At 31.7% G+C, this 16,579-nt stretch overlaps 1 protein-coding gene across 7 annotated transcripts in view; it reads left to right on the plus strand.

The window, feature by feature from the left end:
* Positions 1-16,579, plus strand: part of LOC143252924 (coiled-coil domain-containing protein AGAP005037-like) — a 322,060-nt gene that overhangs the window by 23,949 nt on the left and 281,532 nt on the right. The window contains exon 1 of one of the 7 annotated variants that reach the window (XM_076505808.1): positions 4,226-4,364. The exons of 5 other annotated variants lie outside the window; for them this stretch is intronic. The gene's annotated coding sequence lies outside the window, so the exon portion shown is untranslated. Of the gene's footprint in view, positions 1-4,225; positions 4,365-16,579 lie in introns of those variants that run through there. One more of the 7 variants, XM_076505805.1, reaches the window with a different exon arrangement.

The following is a 16,579-nucleotide window of genomic DNA, read 5'->3' on the forward strand; positions in this document are numbered from 1 at the left end:
TTTAAAGATTTTTGAATTAAATAAATTCATTTGCTATATTGTTTATTTACATACTATAAAAATATTGCACAGACAGTCACGTTAGTTTGGACTTGTTTATATGTTATTTCACTTCAAATTGGTAATGTACCTCTAATATATTTATAAATCCCCAATCACGGCTGCTTTACTTGTAAACTCACCTGAATTTTAATTTATATTGTAAATGTTACTTCAAACATAAGCATAATCGCTTTTCGCTTTAAATAATTTCATTGGTTGTTTAATGTTTGGAACCTAAATTAGATCTTTACTGAAAAATTGCTTTTAATGGAAACTTGTAGAATTATATGTAACTAATGTTAAGATAGAATTATTATTATTATCTTTGTGTCTTTTTAGTGATTTTTTCTAATTATTTGAGATAGTACTCCGTACATTTACTAGCCCGTTTTTGTTGTTGTTGTTCAGCATAAATACCCAAAGTTTAAGTAACTGGAGATACAAAGGATACAACTTCAATACACAATGATAGAGTTTGTACAACAGAGTTTAAGTTTCCTTAACTTATGAGAAAGAAAGGCTTGAAATTTGTTAAAACCATATAGACGACACAAATATAAAAAATAAAACACCAGGTGTTTTATATTTTTATTTAAAGAAGCGTGACGTTTCGAGTTAGCGCTCTTCATTGGATCATTTAATTTTAGGAAAAGGCGTATGTACAGGTTTCAAAGAAATTGTGTGCATGGTATTTGAAATGGAGTGTGTGTTGAAGATTAGTGGATAATTACTAACACTCGACAAACTTTACTTGATCAGAATTATAAAATATGCAATAATTAAAACGAAACTTTAGGGGCTGCTCCATTCTATAGTGTGAATTATATAAAAAAACTGTTTCTTAAACTACAATATATGGGTACAATTTATTGTTAAGAGAAAACCCACTTCTTAACAAAAGATATTTCAAAAATAAGTGTATAGAATATATATCATACATATAATTTGATGCATACCTATATATATACATGATAAATTTATTATATTACTGTTCCTACAAAATAAGTTTTTAGTTTCATAGCTACTATAGAAATTATCTTACTAACTTTTCTTACTTATAGCTGACAAACTGTATCGAATGCCGATCATAATCAAAAGTTTCAGGCTGATTCAGGTCCGGCATGGCCAAGTGTGTTGAGGCGTTCGGCTCGTAATCCGAGGGTCGTGGGTTCGAATCCCGGTCGCACCAAACATAATCGCCCTTTCAGCCGTGGGGACGTTATAATGATTTGATCAATCCCACTATTCGTTGGTAAAAGAGTAGCCCAGGAGTTGGCGGTGGGTGGCGATGACTAGCTGCCTTTCCTCTAGTCTTACAATGCTAAATTAGGGACAGCTAGCGCAGATAGCCCTCGTGTAGCTTTGTGCGAAATTCAAAACAAACAAATAATCAGGCTGATTTGATGATACTTCTCCGCAACAGTCATAAATTGTATTATATATCATGTTTTCAGTAGTCTTTCCTCACTCATTGAACCAATATTTATATATGATTTGAAAAATATGTATCATTGGTGCTACTAATATAATGTTCTAAATTTTCAGCATGTAAGTTGTTTATGATACTAAAATAAACATAAAGCTCAATCTTTTATTAGATTTATCATTTTTTACAAATTTATACCAGTTTCGGGGAATTCTACGTTTCATCAGTAACACCTAAGTTTAGCATTATAAGCCACTAAGCTTATTGTTAAGCCACCGGAAAGTATATTATTATTTGCTTGTTTTCTTATAACAAACCCATATAGGGCTATCTGCCGAGTCTACCGAGAGAAATTAAACCCCTGATTTTAGCGTTGTAAGTCAACAGACTTACCGCTGTACCAGCGTGGAACAATGCAATTTCTATGCAATATCTATTACACATAATATACAACTCATAAAAAATAAAACATAACCGATTAAAATTTAAATAAAAACTACATAAATGTAGATTTAAAGGAAAGAAAACATTAATTTAAACCAGATAGTTGCAAGGTTCCCAGATTGTAGATTAATTTCCATTCAAGTTGTTCTCTTTTGTGAATTTTTGTCGAAGCACGAATAAGTCCAATAATTGAAATGTCCTGAACTTTGTGGTTGATAATGCTGAATTGTTTGCCTACTGTTTCTTCAGTTTAATATGGTTTAGAACTATAGATGATCTAAAGTTAGATAGGTGACATATCGGTGTGGTTTGGTTACTAGTTTTTGGAATATCTTCCAAAGCTACACGAGGACTATCTGTGCTAGCCATCCTTAATTTATCAGTTTCTTCATCACCCACCACCAACCCTTTTACCAACTAATAGTGGGATTGACTATAACATTGTAACGCCCCTTGACTGAAAGGGCGAGTATGTTTGGTGTGACTGAGATTTGAACTTGCGACCCTCAGATTACGAGTCGAACTCCCTATCCACCTAGCACTTGATTTGTTTACATGTATGAGTTTTTAGAGTATCATTGTGTTTTTGTTTAAGGTTATTCCATTCCATGAACTATACATTTTTTTCAAAAAATGTTTTAAAACTCTTCCATATTATAATGTTACTCTAAGTCCCTGTAGAAAATTTTAATTTTGAAATTTTACTATAATGGTGTGACCTTAAGAAAATGCAAAATAATCTAAAATATAGCATTTTCTTTCATAACACATTTAAATATTTTTACTACTGACATGTTACTTAGAGAGCATACAGAATAGTGCCAACTTCTGCACCTTTTTGTTCCCAAAAGAGTTAACAACATCTGATTTAATAAAATGTACTTTTAATTAAGAAGCATAGTTTTCATCCACAACTTCAATAGGTTAGATCCATGAAAATTACAAATAAGTTACTCATATCACTTTTATCATAGTTTTGACATTTCTTGCTTTCTGATTTAAATGACAGTTCTGCTCCTTGCAGTTAACCCTTTTGTTTGTAATTAAATTCTTGATTTTCAGATGCACTTTGGTTTTATCATTTCGACATGATTTATTTACTTTTCACATTTTCTTTCATAATTCCAATGAAATATGTGTGTTGGTAACTTGATTATGAGTTATTACATTTAGAAATCAAAACATAACTTACCAATGAATCAACAAGATTACCTATGATTTAAATTTACCGTGGTTTTCTTCTTCCAAATCCTTCAACAGTCGCTTCCTTGGCTATTGATGACTTCTGCAATTTTGGTACCAAATAATTATTTATATTACAACTGGAGAATTAATTACTTTTCACTCAAAAAACAACTGTTGTTTTGATCGAATTGAATACATTTTGCATCAATAACTACATGTTGTTTTTTTGAAATTATTATGTGATAGAAAGTCCTGTTCCATCTTTTTTTTTAATGTTCATCTTATATAAAATACTTCTTCACTCCTGTATTGAATTTACTTTAACGAAGTATTTCATTTCACCTATGTTTTCTCACAATAGTATTCAGAAAAACACATTGCATTCTGTAAGTGAGAACACTATGTGTACGTAGGTATTTTCTAAAACTTTGGTGAAAATATCTTCGTTTTCCAATCATTAACGTAGAAATACTGACAAACTTGTATATAACTTCGTAATAATGCATTTGAAGGTTTCTGTGAAGAAAAAATAGAAATGTATCAAAATGGGTATGAAGTTCATTTAGGTAACATTTCTTACCATTATCTTCACTGAGCTGAGAATAGCAGATATAGCTCAAAACAAGGGCTTTGAAATGAGCAAGCTGCGCATTATGAGAGCTGAACGTGATTCTTTTTCTTATCAGTATTTATACGTTTACGCATGAATAACGAATAAACGATTAAAATATTTTTTCTTCATATATTAGTTAAATTATTTGTTTCTCAATTTACGCTGCTCTCTCTCTTGTTTATAATATTTTGAAATGTGTTATGCCATCTAGACTTGGTCTTAGAAAGTAAATTTATTGTTTAGTGTTTTAGTAGACATGAAACATTCTTCGGAAAGAAAAATAAGATTGTAGTTTACTTGTCACATCGTTATAACAACATTAACATGAGTCAAGTTCTTGTGAAAGAGTTCCTTATTTGTGTAAAGAGGGAGGGAAGTTCAACTGTACACGATAAGGGGGGCGGTCTCTTTAAGTTCCTCCGTTCGGTGAATGTGACCACAACGTGAGCAGTAGCTAGTCTGTGGATCACTCAGCGTGGGTGATCAGGTTCGAGGTCATTTGGTTGAGGACAAAAAGCGTTGTAATTTCTTAAAGTGGAGCTTGAAAACACAACACTCTTAAAGTAGATTTTGTTATAGATGACTGTTGTGCCTATGTCTTTATACGGATTTCAGTTTGATCTTGCCAGTGTTGAAGTCTAGAAGCCAAGAAAGGTACGTTAGTAATGTATAAATCACTAATATTTTTATAGACTGCAATATTGGAATGGAAGCGCTACAACTGAAACATTTTTACATACCATTTGCTACTGGTATGTAACACCAACCGTTGAAAAAATAGTAAAAATGTCCCAAGATGAAATGCTATAAGTGATGAAGATTCAACAAAAATATTATACTGAGAGATTTTCATTATTTGCTTGGTACAATGTTTAGCATAAGGAACTGACTAAAAATGAAGAGGAGATAGCCACTCATTTTTTTACATAAAATACCTAAAATTCCCAGTAATAATTAACAAGATTAAATATAATATTGACCACATTTGTCTTTAATTTTTCTGTGTGACTTATATATTATTAGGGATCTTGCAACCAAAAAAAAACAAAAAAACACATGAGTCCATGACCCCGTCGGAAGTTGTATAGTTAGTCAGAATAAAGCAAAGAATATTTATACGTTTATATGTGCGAGGCTTTATCATTCATATAACTTTTAGTCTGTAATATTTTATCTATATGTGAATATTTCATTGTGTGATAATCTCTACCATTTATAACGTTTAAACATATGATATCCTTGTTATATGTGAATCTTCATCGCTTATAGCATCTCATCTCAGGACATTTTTACTATTTTTTCAACGGTTGGTGTTGTAAGTCTTTATCATTTACAAAATTTAAATTGTTTGGCATTTATAAATCTTTATCGTTTCCAGCATTCTTGACATATGGTACTGAACATTTGTAAATGTTTATGGCTTTATATCACTTGTAATGATGATATTTTAGTTGTACATAAATCTTAATTCTTTATATTTCAACGTGTGATAAGCTGTACTTTTAATATACATATTTTATTTATTTATAAATCTTTATCGCTCTAAAATTTCTTAGTCTGATATTTTAACTACATATGCTTCGTTATTGTTTGTGACATTCTTAAGTCTAGTAGTTTAACTATATGTGAGTCTTTTTTTCTATAACACTTCTAATAGTCATATATTAAGTACATACTGTTGCCGTTTTTTATTACGTTTCTGAGTTTAGTAGTTTAACTAAACATTAACCTTTATTGCTAAAACATTTGAACGACTGCATCGAAGGTAGCACATAATGTAAGTAAACATTGTATTTAATATTGATTACTTTTTCAGAAACAACATATTTATTAAAAACGAGAAAGCATGATATAATACTCTTTCAAAACTTAATCTTTTAAAATTCCTATAGAATATAACGAAGAAAGTTGAAATACGATCTGAATATGTGAATTATTATATTACATTTATTGAAAGGAAATCTAAAGTTTGGCTATTTAATACTCAGTTTGGTCAGTTGGTTGGCTGTTTTTAAGCAAAATGCTATACAATGGACTATTTATGCTGCGCCCAACCACCAGTATCGAAACCATTAATATTCAAGAAATCAATAAATAGTATATTACTTTTCACTATGTTGTGAAATTTCAAATACAACATAAATATTATTAACATATTGTTAATAAGATTCTCAAGAAAGTAAGGTAATTTTGTATATTGTGTTTTCTATATAGAATAGAACGCCAGCCGTAGTTGGTGACAAAGATAAACTTATAACCAAATGATCTCAAATACAGAATTTTATAACCACAATACATGCAAATAATCTTTTGTAAAAATTAAAGAGAATTAGTATTATTATTTTCTCACTATTGCAATATTTTGAACAATTTGTAAATAAACAGTTTTAGCTTCGAGTGAGAAAACAATAACGATTTAACAATTTTCTTACATTTTTTGTTTTAAATCTTCATCAAAAAGGTAGTTTGTAATCAAGATATAGTTTATTTTCCTAACTTTAGTGTTTTACGTATGCTAAGGTAACTTTAAATAAACATAGAAAGACACACACGTATAAAATTTGTTATAAACAAAAACAAGCCCCCTTCAAAACAAATTACAAACGCTGCACAATTTGAAAATGAGATATAAAATGTAACCTAAGTTTGTACATATACAGTCTATTAGTTTTAACCTGCGTTTGCCAGTATTAGAGAAAGAATAATAAAATAATTAAAGAAATAGAAATGGAAAGTAGGAGAGCGAGATGTGGGTGCTCAAGCCCACAATGTTCCATATCTATATCACCCTTCACTACCTGCAGACAGTTGTGGGAAGGTAATGGCTCTCCATAGTAAAGAAGAAAAATAAAAATAACAAAGATAAATAATAATAATAAGGTACTACTACTTGGGGTAAATATGTTAAATAAACTTATCTCTTAAAGTTGGAATTCCAGTCCCCATTATGGTTGTTAGGCACTAATTAGTAGCCCAGTAAACAAATTTGCTAGTATAAAGGGTATAAAGGAACCGGAGCTGTCTAAACTAGTATAATTATCAATCACCACCAATTAAGTCCATTGTAACTAACAATTTTAGACTCTTAACAAGCCTTTATATACGATAAAGTTTTCATCCCGCATAAAGTAGTGTCAAGTTGCTTAAATGACTTTATTAACAACTGAAAATAGTTATAAGAAATGTTCAGTGAAATTTTCTTAATGTTTTACTTCCTTATATTTATTTACTACATTCTTATATTTGTCACAGAATAGTTTAATAATTTTATTTAGTTTCAAAAAGGATACATAATAGGCTATCTATGCTCTGCCCTCCTAGTGTATCACAACCAGTTTCTAGCGTTGTAAGTCTGCAGACATTCCGCTGTACCTCTGAAGTTATATAGAGTTGGACGCAAATTATTTACGATTTCCTAATAAACATAAGCTACCTTTACTTGTTACGCACAATATAGTAAGGTGGTATTGGGAAGTTTATAACGCCTGTTCATAACTAATTTTGTAACACCTGGAAAAATGTTTTAATTTGTCTATAATAGTCACGAATATCTTACATGCTAAATAAACTTTATAATCGTTATTGGTGCCTTTATCTAGAGCGTGGCTTAGCATGGCTTAATGATTAAGGGTGCTTGACTCGCCATATGTAGGTCGCTGGCTCGAATCTCTTTGACTGTTCGCCTTTTTAGCTGTAGGAGCACTATAAAATGAAAGTTTAGATGGTGGTGCAGGTTTTTGATGACCAGTTAAATTCTCTCTAGTGTATCACTTCAATATTAAGGACAGTTAGAGCGGATATCCCTCTAGTAGATTTATACAAAATTCAACAAACAAATAAAGAAGTCATCCAGAGTATTAATCTCACTAATCAAGTTTCTATTCTTGCAATCTTTGGAGCAGAAGAATATGTGTGCGCTGAGGTGAAGTAATTCGTGGTGATGAAACATTCACTTGAAGTAAAATGTATTTTCAAGAAGGCTGGTATGGATATTAAGACTTTAATTAAAATAAAGTATAGAACAACGTTTCGACCTTCTTAGACTATCTGGGATCTTTTGAAGTAGTGCAGCGTATTTGTTTAATTTATTTTTGTTTCGGCTTGTTTTTTAAGTTATAACGAATTAATATAATTAGTCACAGGTTTGGATTTGCTGTTTCTAACGCAGTTATTCCTTGTGATTATGTTTACTTAACTTTTTAAAATCTATTAGTTTTCACTTATATATATATATATGCACAATGAAATCAGATATCACATATAAAGATAAGACATTTTATTTTCATAAGCTGCATAACTCTTAGAGATATTGTCTGAAGTTTTAAAGTATTTCATTTTAAATGAAATAAAATAAACCATACAACAGGTACATCGAATTAAAGCATCCGGTGTTTTTAGTTTTAAGCAAAAATAACTTGAAAAAACCAAAGCTTAATTCGCTGTTACATAAAGATCCAAAACTAAATTATTCCGCTCCCTTTCATTTTAGAACTACATAGTAGTAATTTTAATTCAATGTATCTAGAACAGGGGTGGGCTGGATAGGACAATTGTGGCTAACTCGAGTTAAGGAATAAACTTTTTCCATCATTTTTTATCGTAAATTTAGCGATCAGCAACTGCACTGCCTCACGTCATCGCTAATGTCGCGTGCTTCATAACGACCACAGACCTCGCCCATTTTGTAACGTCAGTCTGGTTGAGATGTTTGTTATCGAGTGTGCGTTATTTTGCATGAACTTGCAAACATATTTTTATTGTACAACTTTCAAGTGTTTAGATATATTTTGTTTTTAATCCTATAATTTGGATAAGTGGATAATCCGAAAACGAAAGAATCCAGATAATGGTGAACACTCAGAAAATAAAGACAATTTAATTGATTCTGGCATTACAGCCGAAAAGAGAATGGCGCGTGGCAGGAAAAACCTGAAATTAATATTTAATGAAAGTTGAGAGTTGAAACTTGAAGCAAATGATTTAAGCAAATAATAAGCCAGTGTGTCTTTTGTGTAACAAAGTTTTAGGGATAGTAAAGTATACAACCTTAAGCAACATTTTAACAATTTTCACAACGAATTTAATATACAATTTCCAGTTGATAGCAAAAATCTTACGAATTAAATTAGCCGTCTGAAAGCACAACTTCATGAACAAAATGTAAGCCTAAAGAGATTTTTATATCGATAGAACTAATTACGTTAGCTAGCTATAAAATAGCTTGGACTCTAGCTAAAAAACAACAACACCCAAATACTAAAAGAAACAAACGCAAAATTAAAGAAGCCTCACCAAAAGACACACCAACTCAAGCCCAAAATAAACCAATACAAAGGAACACCTTTATACTTGTATTGACAAATATAATCAAACATCTAAGCACGCTCTCTACATTCCTACACCCACTTACACAATCCCTTCAAACATGTGGTCAGCTATTGATCAATTACCTCTTTCTTTCTTTGTCAACCTAACGATGACCAAAGAAGGTCGAAACTTGGCCGGCATGGCCAAGTGTGTTGAGGCGTTCGACTCGTAATCCGAGGGTCGTGGGTTCGAATCCCGGTCGCACCAAACATAATCGCCCTTTCAGCCGTGGGGACGTTATAATGATTTGATCAATCCCACTATTCGTTGGTAAAAGAGTAGCCCAGGAGTTGGCGGTGGGTGGCGATGACTAGCTGCCTTTCCTCTAGTCTTACAATGCTAAATTAGGGACAGCTAGCGCAGATAGCCCTCGTGTAGCTTTGTGCGAAATTCAAAACAAACAAATAATCAGGCTGATTTGATGATACTTCTCCGCAACAGTCATAAATTGTATTATATATCATGTTTTCAGTAGTCTTTCCTCACTCATTGAACCAATATTTATATATGATTTGAAAAATATGTATCATTGGTGCTACTAATATAATGTTCTAAATTTTCAGGATGTAAGTTGTTTATGATATTAAAATAAACATAAAGCTCAATCTTTTATAGTAGCTTTGCACGAATTTCAAATACAAAAAACAAACCTCTTTCTTTCTTTGTGAACTTGACAATGACCGAAAAAGGTCGAAACGTTGTTCGCTTCTCCGCATAAAAATTTTCTCAACCCAAACCAGCCGTTTTTACATATATAAAAGAAATATTGATTGTAGTCATTAAAACTCTGTTGGACAATTATGATTCAAAAATAAAAGATGACATTCTTCAGAAAGTAAATAATTTGCAATTAAGTCGAAAAGCGAAAGACATAGAAAATCAGTTGCTTGAACAACTGAAAGACTGTTTGTATTTTTCTTCAGCATTAGATGAGTCAAAAGATGTTAGTGATACTGCACAACTGATATTTTGGGTTCGATATGTAATTTTAAATCTTCAAGTGAGGGAAGAAATGTTTGGCCTCTGTAGATTACGAGATCGAATATGTAGAGAAAACGTCTTGGAAAATTTTCTTGAAATGTCAAAAAAATTCAATATGGATTTTAAAAAACTAGTTTATGTCACAACAGACGTTGCTCCCGCCATGACTGGGGCGAAATTAGGATTAGTTTCTCTTTTAAAGTAGCATTTAATTGAAAATAATATGAAGTCCGCGCTGCCATTTTTCCATTGTATTTTGTATCATGAAAAGTTATGTGGTCAGATTTCTAAAAGTAATGAATTGAAAAATTCATCATCCATTGCCAGTTTGTTGAGTCTTTGAAGAAAAACAGTGACTTTACTTTTGGTGATCTTACTGATTTTGCAAATGTAAGATGGTTAAGTAGAGGAAATGTCATGGAACGAGTTACTCCCTTATTTCCTCAAATAAAAGAGTATCTTGTTGAAAAAGGTAGGATTGAAAATTTCTCTGAAATTGAAACTTTGTCATGGCTGTGTGATTTACACTTTCTGTGCGTCATAATGGCTCACTTCAACAATTTGAATGCGTAACTTCAGGAAAGAGGTAAAATAATAAGCGAGTAATCACAGCCTATTCATGAATTTCAATTAAAACTAAATCACCTTGCGAAACAATAACAAAGAATGATTTGACACATTTTGCAAAGTTAAAAAAATCTCCTAGAAAATAATGACTATGATTTCTCTGATGCTAAAGATGATCTCAATGTAAACTGAATCAAACCTATCTCAAAAATTTGAATCAAGTTTCTCCGAATTTAAAAATTTGAAATTGATATTTGAATTTTTGCACGATCCATTTCAATTTAATTTAGAAAATTTCAGTAATGAATTTGCATCTTTTTTTGTCTTTGGATAAGTGGGGATTTGAAGACGAGATGCTTATCCTGCGAAGTGTAGAGCACATTAAAGGTAAACAAAAATGTTCTGTTAGAGAGATGTGGCTCACTATTCTGATAAATGAGAGTCTTCCAAATTTAAAGATACCAATTTCAAAATTATTTTCCATGTTTGGATCTACATGGGTGTGTGAATCAACATTTTCTAAGCTGGAGTTCCTCAAGTCTAGATACAGATCTCGAAACTTATTAATTTAGTTTTAACAATTAAAAACTACTCCCTAAAAGTATTTAAATATACACTGTGCAACGATAGTCATTGTAATTCAAATGCAATTAATTAATTTTTATAAATACTTATTAGATGCAGATACAGCGGTAACATTTTTTTTAGAGTTGAGATTCACAATGTTTAATAAAACAGTTATAATATTTGTTATTCGTGATGTTTAACATTTTCGATGATGATCTTTTTCTCAAAGATACATACAAAAAAAGAATCCAAGGAATGAACAATTTTTTTTCAATTTAATGGGAAAGCCTTATTAGGCTTATATACATGAAATTAGAACTTTTTGTACGGAACATTTATAAATTAAACTCACAATTCTTGAACATGTATAGGAACTCAATTTAAAAGAATATATAAAATAATTCATCTGCATGCGTAATTCTAATTTGGCGCTAAAATACAGAAAGAATATAGTTCATAACATTGCAACTACAAATTTTAGAAAACTTTTTGTGATTTACATCGTTAACCAAATCAAAGGTGAATCTTTTCCATTTTAATCTTGTCACAGAAAACATTATAATCACTCCAAATATTCTAGGTAGTTCTTCTAAAATCAAGAGCATATTCAGGCGAAGAAGTTGGCAACAGATTTTCTGGACGCAAGGTCAGGGAAGGTTAGTATGCCTTATACTTAAAATCTGACGTTTTTTCTGAAGCTTAAACATCTTCGTCTTTAAATCTTTGAATTGGCTTGAAATTACTCCACCTTTCTGAAACAAAAAAACAATTACTGCTTTCAAATAATCATTCGAACTTCCTTAAAAGTGTTTGCATTTTACGTAATGAATAAACAAACAAATACAGTATGTAACAATATCTTTACTTTTTCTTGTTCTTCTGCAGAAAGGGTTATTTCCAATTGCTTATGCCTAAAGTAAAATGGAAAAGACCTATTTTTCTCTTCAAACTTTACTTTTGTGACCTGTGTAAAGAAATTTTCAAATTTACCCATTTTCCAGAACATTCCAGGTAGATTCAGTTCTGACTAGCTGATAGAGAATTTTCTTGAACTTACAAGAATGTTCAAGAACTTTCTAGAATGTTGTAGAACTTACAAGAATTTTCTAGAATATTGTAAAACTTACGAGAATTTTCTAGAATATTGTAAAACTTACGAGAATTTTCTAGAACTTTCAAAAGTAATGTATATACAGGGCTCACCACTTCAGTTTACTTCTAGCTGCTTAGTTGAACACATAGACCTATTTTATTTTATCAGAGATGGCATAAAAAAGCTGCAAGCATTCTTCAGACGCATTCTGGTATATATGAGGCCAATTTATCAAGACAAAAGCGAAAAAGTACTCTGTGACAGCACATGCTAAAATGTGTGAAAACTACAAGGCACATTTTGGCATGCCTCTCGGGGATTAAGACAAATCTTGGGCATCTCGTTTTACCTCCGATCACTAAACAAAAACTCTAGAAGGTAAGACGGACAATTTTTGGTTGCTTCAATAGTAAGATTTTATATTATACAAATTTTATACTTTTAAAATTTAATTTATTTTTTAATTTTCAATAGTATAGAAAAAATATCACATGTAAATATTATGCATGAACCTCTTACACATTAACTATGGATGAAATAAATTTATTCTTCATAATAACAATTTTATTTTGCTCTTTTTCAGGATGGTACAGAGGGAAGAAGAGAGCCATGAAATTCGCTGTTCCAAGAATTTGGCGTGAACCCACTGACCATTCAAGCAATTGCTACTTCTGCATGGCAGACCCTTCAAAACTTCGGGCTGGCAAGAATGCATCTACTATCATGTATCCGAACCTTCCGTCATCCATCGCCCCAGTACCGCACTGCCTGAGATGTCTAAAGCAAAGATTAAGGCTGGTGTCTTCGTTGGACCACAAATAAAGAAGATCCTTGAGTGCACAGAATTCCCTAAGAACTTTAGTAGGAAGGAAAAAAAAACTTAAAGCAACTTTATCGCAGTGGTTCGGGGCTGGTTGGGCAATGACAAGGCCGAAAATTATGTGGAACTGGTTGAGGCTCTGGTAAAGAACTACGGCAAAATGAGCTGCAGGATGTCCCTGAAAGCCCATATCCTTGACGCTCATCTTGATAAATTCAAGTAGAACATGGGAGCATACTCAGAGGAGCAAGGCGAGTTCTTCCACCAAAATATACTGGACTTAGAACACCGTTACCAAGGAGCATATAACGAAAACATAATCGGAAACTGTATTTGGGGACTGATCCGTGAAAGTGATCTACATTTCAGTTGCAAGTCTCGAAAAACTACTCACTTCTAAACATTTTTGTATAACTTTAGTATAAATACATGTAAATCTTGATTTATATGTTGTTTTATTCAGACTTTACGTAAATGAAAATGTTCAAATTTGCCCGTTTTTACATGGAAAATAGGTTAATTTCTAAATTTCATTATTCAGGTCACAAAAGTAAAGTTTCAAGGGAATAATGGTCATTTTCTTTACTTGTACAACATGAGGAATTAAGAAATAGCACATATTATCCAGGAACAAAATTTATGTTACATTGTGTAATGTAATAAAATTTTTAGGCGTTTATACAGTATTCTTGAAACAAGAATTACTGTCATTGTAACCAGTTTGTTAAAGATATATCTTACAAAGTTATATAAAAATTTGTATGTCATATTTTAAAATTTGATATGTTTGTAAGAACATGATTAAGAAATTACGACAATACAAACACTTTACACTTGAATGATATAATTATGAATAAACTGTTAAATAAGGGTCCAAAGTTTTCTTTCCTATTTTAAAATTTAATAACTAAACAAATACATCAATTCTCTTTTCAACATCATGTAGTCCAACTCAATCACTTTTTATTGGCGTGTCACTAAACGTCTGCGTTTGCATCATTAGTAGTTCTCAACATGTCTAACCAAAATTCAGTTTCAGTCACCTTCTCTGCAACATGTCCATAATCACATTAACAATGACATCAGTTAACGTGGCCTTTGGCTCCGTGATGTTTGCAGCAGACGTGCGATAAATAATGTCAATCACATACTCCCAACGAAGGAAGTTTAGTGGAATTATATTTGACTGATGCGGAGGCCACAGATTTGGCCTATAAACCAAATGACGCATTGACCTTTTTCACGGCTGCCATTATTTGGGGTATCATTGCTCACTGATATGAAAACTACAACAACAAAAAGAACACATCACAATAAAACTGTTTGAGTTGGGCTACAAGATGCTAAAACTTCATGGTTTGATTCTTTAGTTATTTAATTATTCAATTTTAAAAATTCTTCCACCGGCCATGCTGCCAAGTTTTGGGCTATAGAGCAGACTTTAATAAATAACACCATTTCTTAATGAACTAAAACTTTATTGTTAATATTTTAAGGTTTAAGTAAAATTCCACACTAAGCTTTATGAAATAATTTACAGATATAGTGACGCTATTGCAAGCTTTTGACTCTTATAGTATAGACAGTAGTAAACATAGAAGATGTACGTGTGATGTTGACTTACCAGCTCGGCTTCTTGGCTAAGATTAAGCATAGTTTGTTGTGTTCTTGGCTAATTGTTCCCGTTATTGTTCTTTGTTTTCAGTGTAGATAAGAGGTTTTGACTTTGGCGTTAACGAGATAATTCTCATCACTTTGATCAATGGTACTCTACTGCTTTGAGTGCAACTGGCTTACAGTTATGTTGGACAGCTCGTACTATAGATTCCAGTTAAAACTCAGACTTCAAATGATGAAAGTACCGTCTAGCTATTTAAAAACTTGTTATCCAATCTTAAACCTCTCTTTCACTTTTTTAATGTTATTGACTAACATAGCAATGCAAGTATAACTTTTCTCTGAATACATTTCTCTGCAAGAGCTTGTAGCAAGCACGTCGTTGACAGATGAGAATAGTTTTGTATCATCAGGTGTCTTACAAATGTTTCAATCACGTTCATAAGACCATCTGAAGATAGCCTTCAAGTAGCTTTGCTCGAAAAACAAGAAGCAGCTAAAAGTATAGAACATTGTCTTGCGTCTCCTTAGGTTAATGAGAACTTTGATACAACGAGAGTTTGTGTAAGTAGTTTAACATTGTCGTTTATCTTAGAAATACAACCTCCGGAATTTTATTCTAAACATATACCAAGTAGAATCAACTTATTGCCAACTTTAAAAACTGATCTTTTCGAAGAGTGGCATTACACCGTTACTCTTATGATGAATAAACAATCCTAAAATGTGTGATCTGCAGTAATTTTTTTTACCTTGGTAACAATGGAAACCTTCCCCTAAAATCTGGCCTGCTAACCACTGGGCTGTATTTCTGCCAATGAATGAAGGTTATACCCGTAAAATCAATAAAATATTAAAAGAAAGTTAAAAATTTCTGAGGCTAACAAAGATCCAACATCTTGAAGAAAAGCAAACTTACAAAAATATCTAGTGTAGTTAAAAAAGAAAATTATAAGAAAGCATGTTCAGGCGTAGGAGCAAAATAAATTTACAACAGAATAATTCTATGAGATCAATGTAGTAAATGCGAAGAAAATCTACTAAACATTCCTCGTGAAGTGTTATACAGTTTAAGGTAAAAAACATTGCTAACAATGTTTGTATTATATAAATTTAATAACTACAAGTTTTCTTAGGAACCTGTTTTACAATTATCATAATTAACTCGAGTTATTTATGTGCAGTTATTACAGCGAGCTATTTTGTTATGTATTGTAACGCATTATTTTTTCAAATAACTTAAAATTTGAATTTGCAAGTTAATTAACTGTTAATGTCTATTAACTTTATTGTACATGCCAACAAGATTGACACACACAAGTTTCTTTTTTGAAACCCGGTCGATCAAGGTCCACGACGAGCAAATTCATTCTGAGTTGATATTGTTACAACTCGCTTAAACTAACAATGTCTTTCTTGGCTAACCTCACACTGGTTAGAAGCTCACTTCTTACCTTAGAAGATATTTAATTTACTCGCTGAAATAATAACGTCCGAAGTAATTCACTGAAGTTGAAATCTCTCAACGTTCGTGGTTCATTTCTGCGGTTTCCCAGTGTAGTTAGTGTTAATCACAATTATGATATCCTAGGGTTATAGAACACTGACTGTAGCTGTCTAATAACAATAATTGTCTTTTTGTCTTTTGGCGTGTTGGTTTTTATATACCAATCACGCGAAACTCTAGAACATTCACAAAAGTTCGCTTGCAATAATACTGTTAATCACTGGTATTACATACACAGATAGTACATTGCTGATTCTTATGCTCAAGAAGTACAATTTTTGAGAACAGACGAGACTAGCGCAATACACAGTGAAGAATATACGTCACTTTCAAAAATAAAAATTATAGAG

This window comes from Tachypleus tridentatus, chromosome 6 (genome assembly GCF_004210375.1).
Source record: "Tachypleus tridentatus isolate NWPU-2018 chromosome 6, ASM421037v1, whole genome shotgun sequence".
Lineage (NCBI taxonomy): Eukaryota > Metazoa > Arthropoda > Merostomata > Xiphosura > Limulidae > Tachypleus > Tachypleus tridentatus.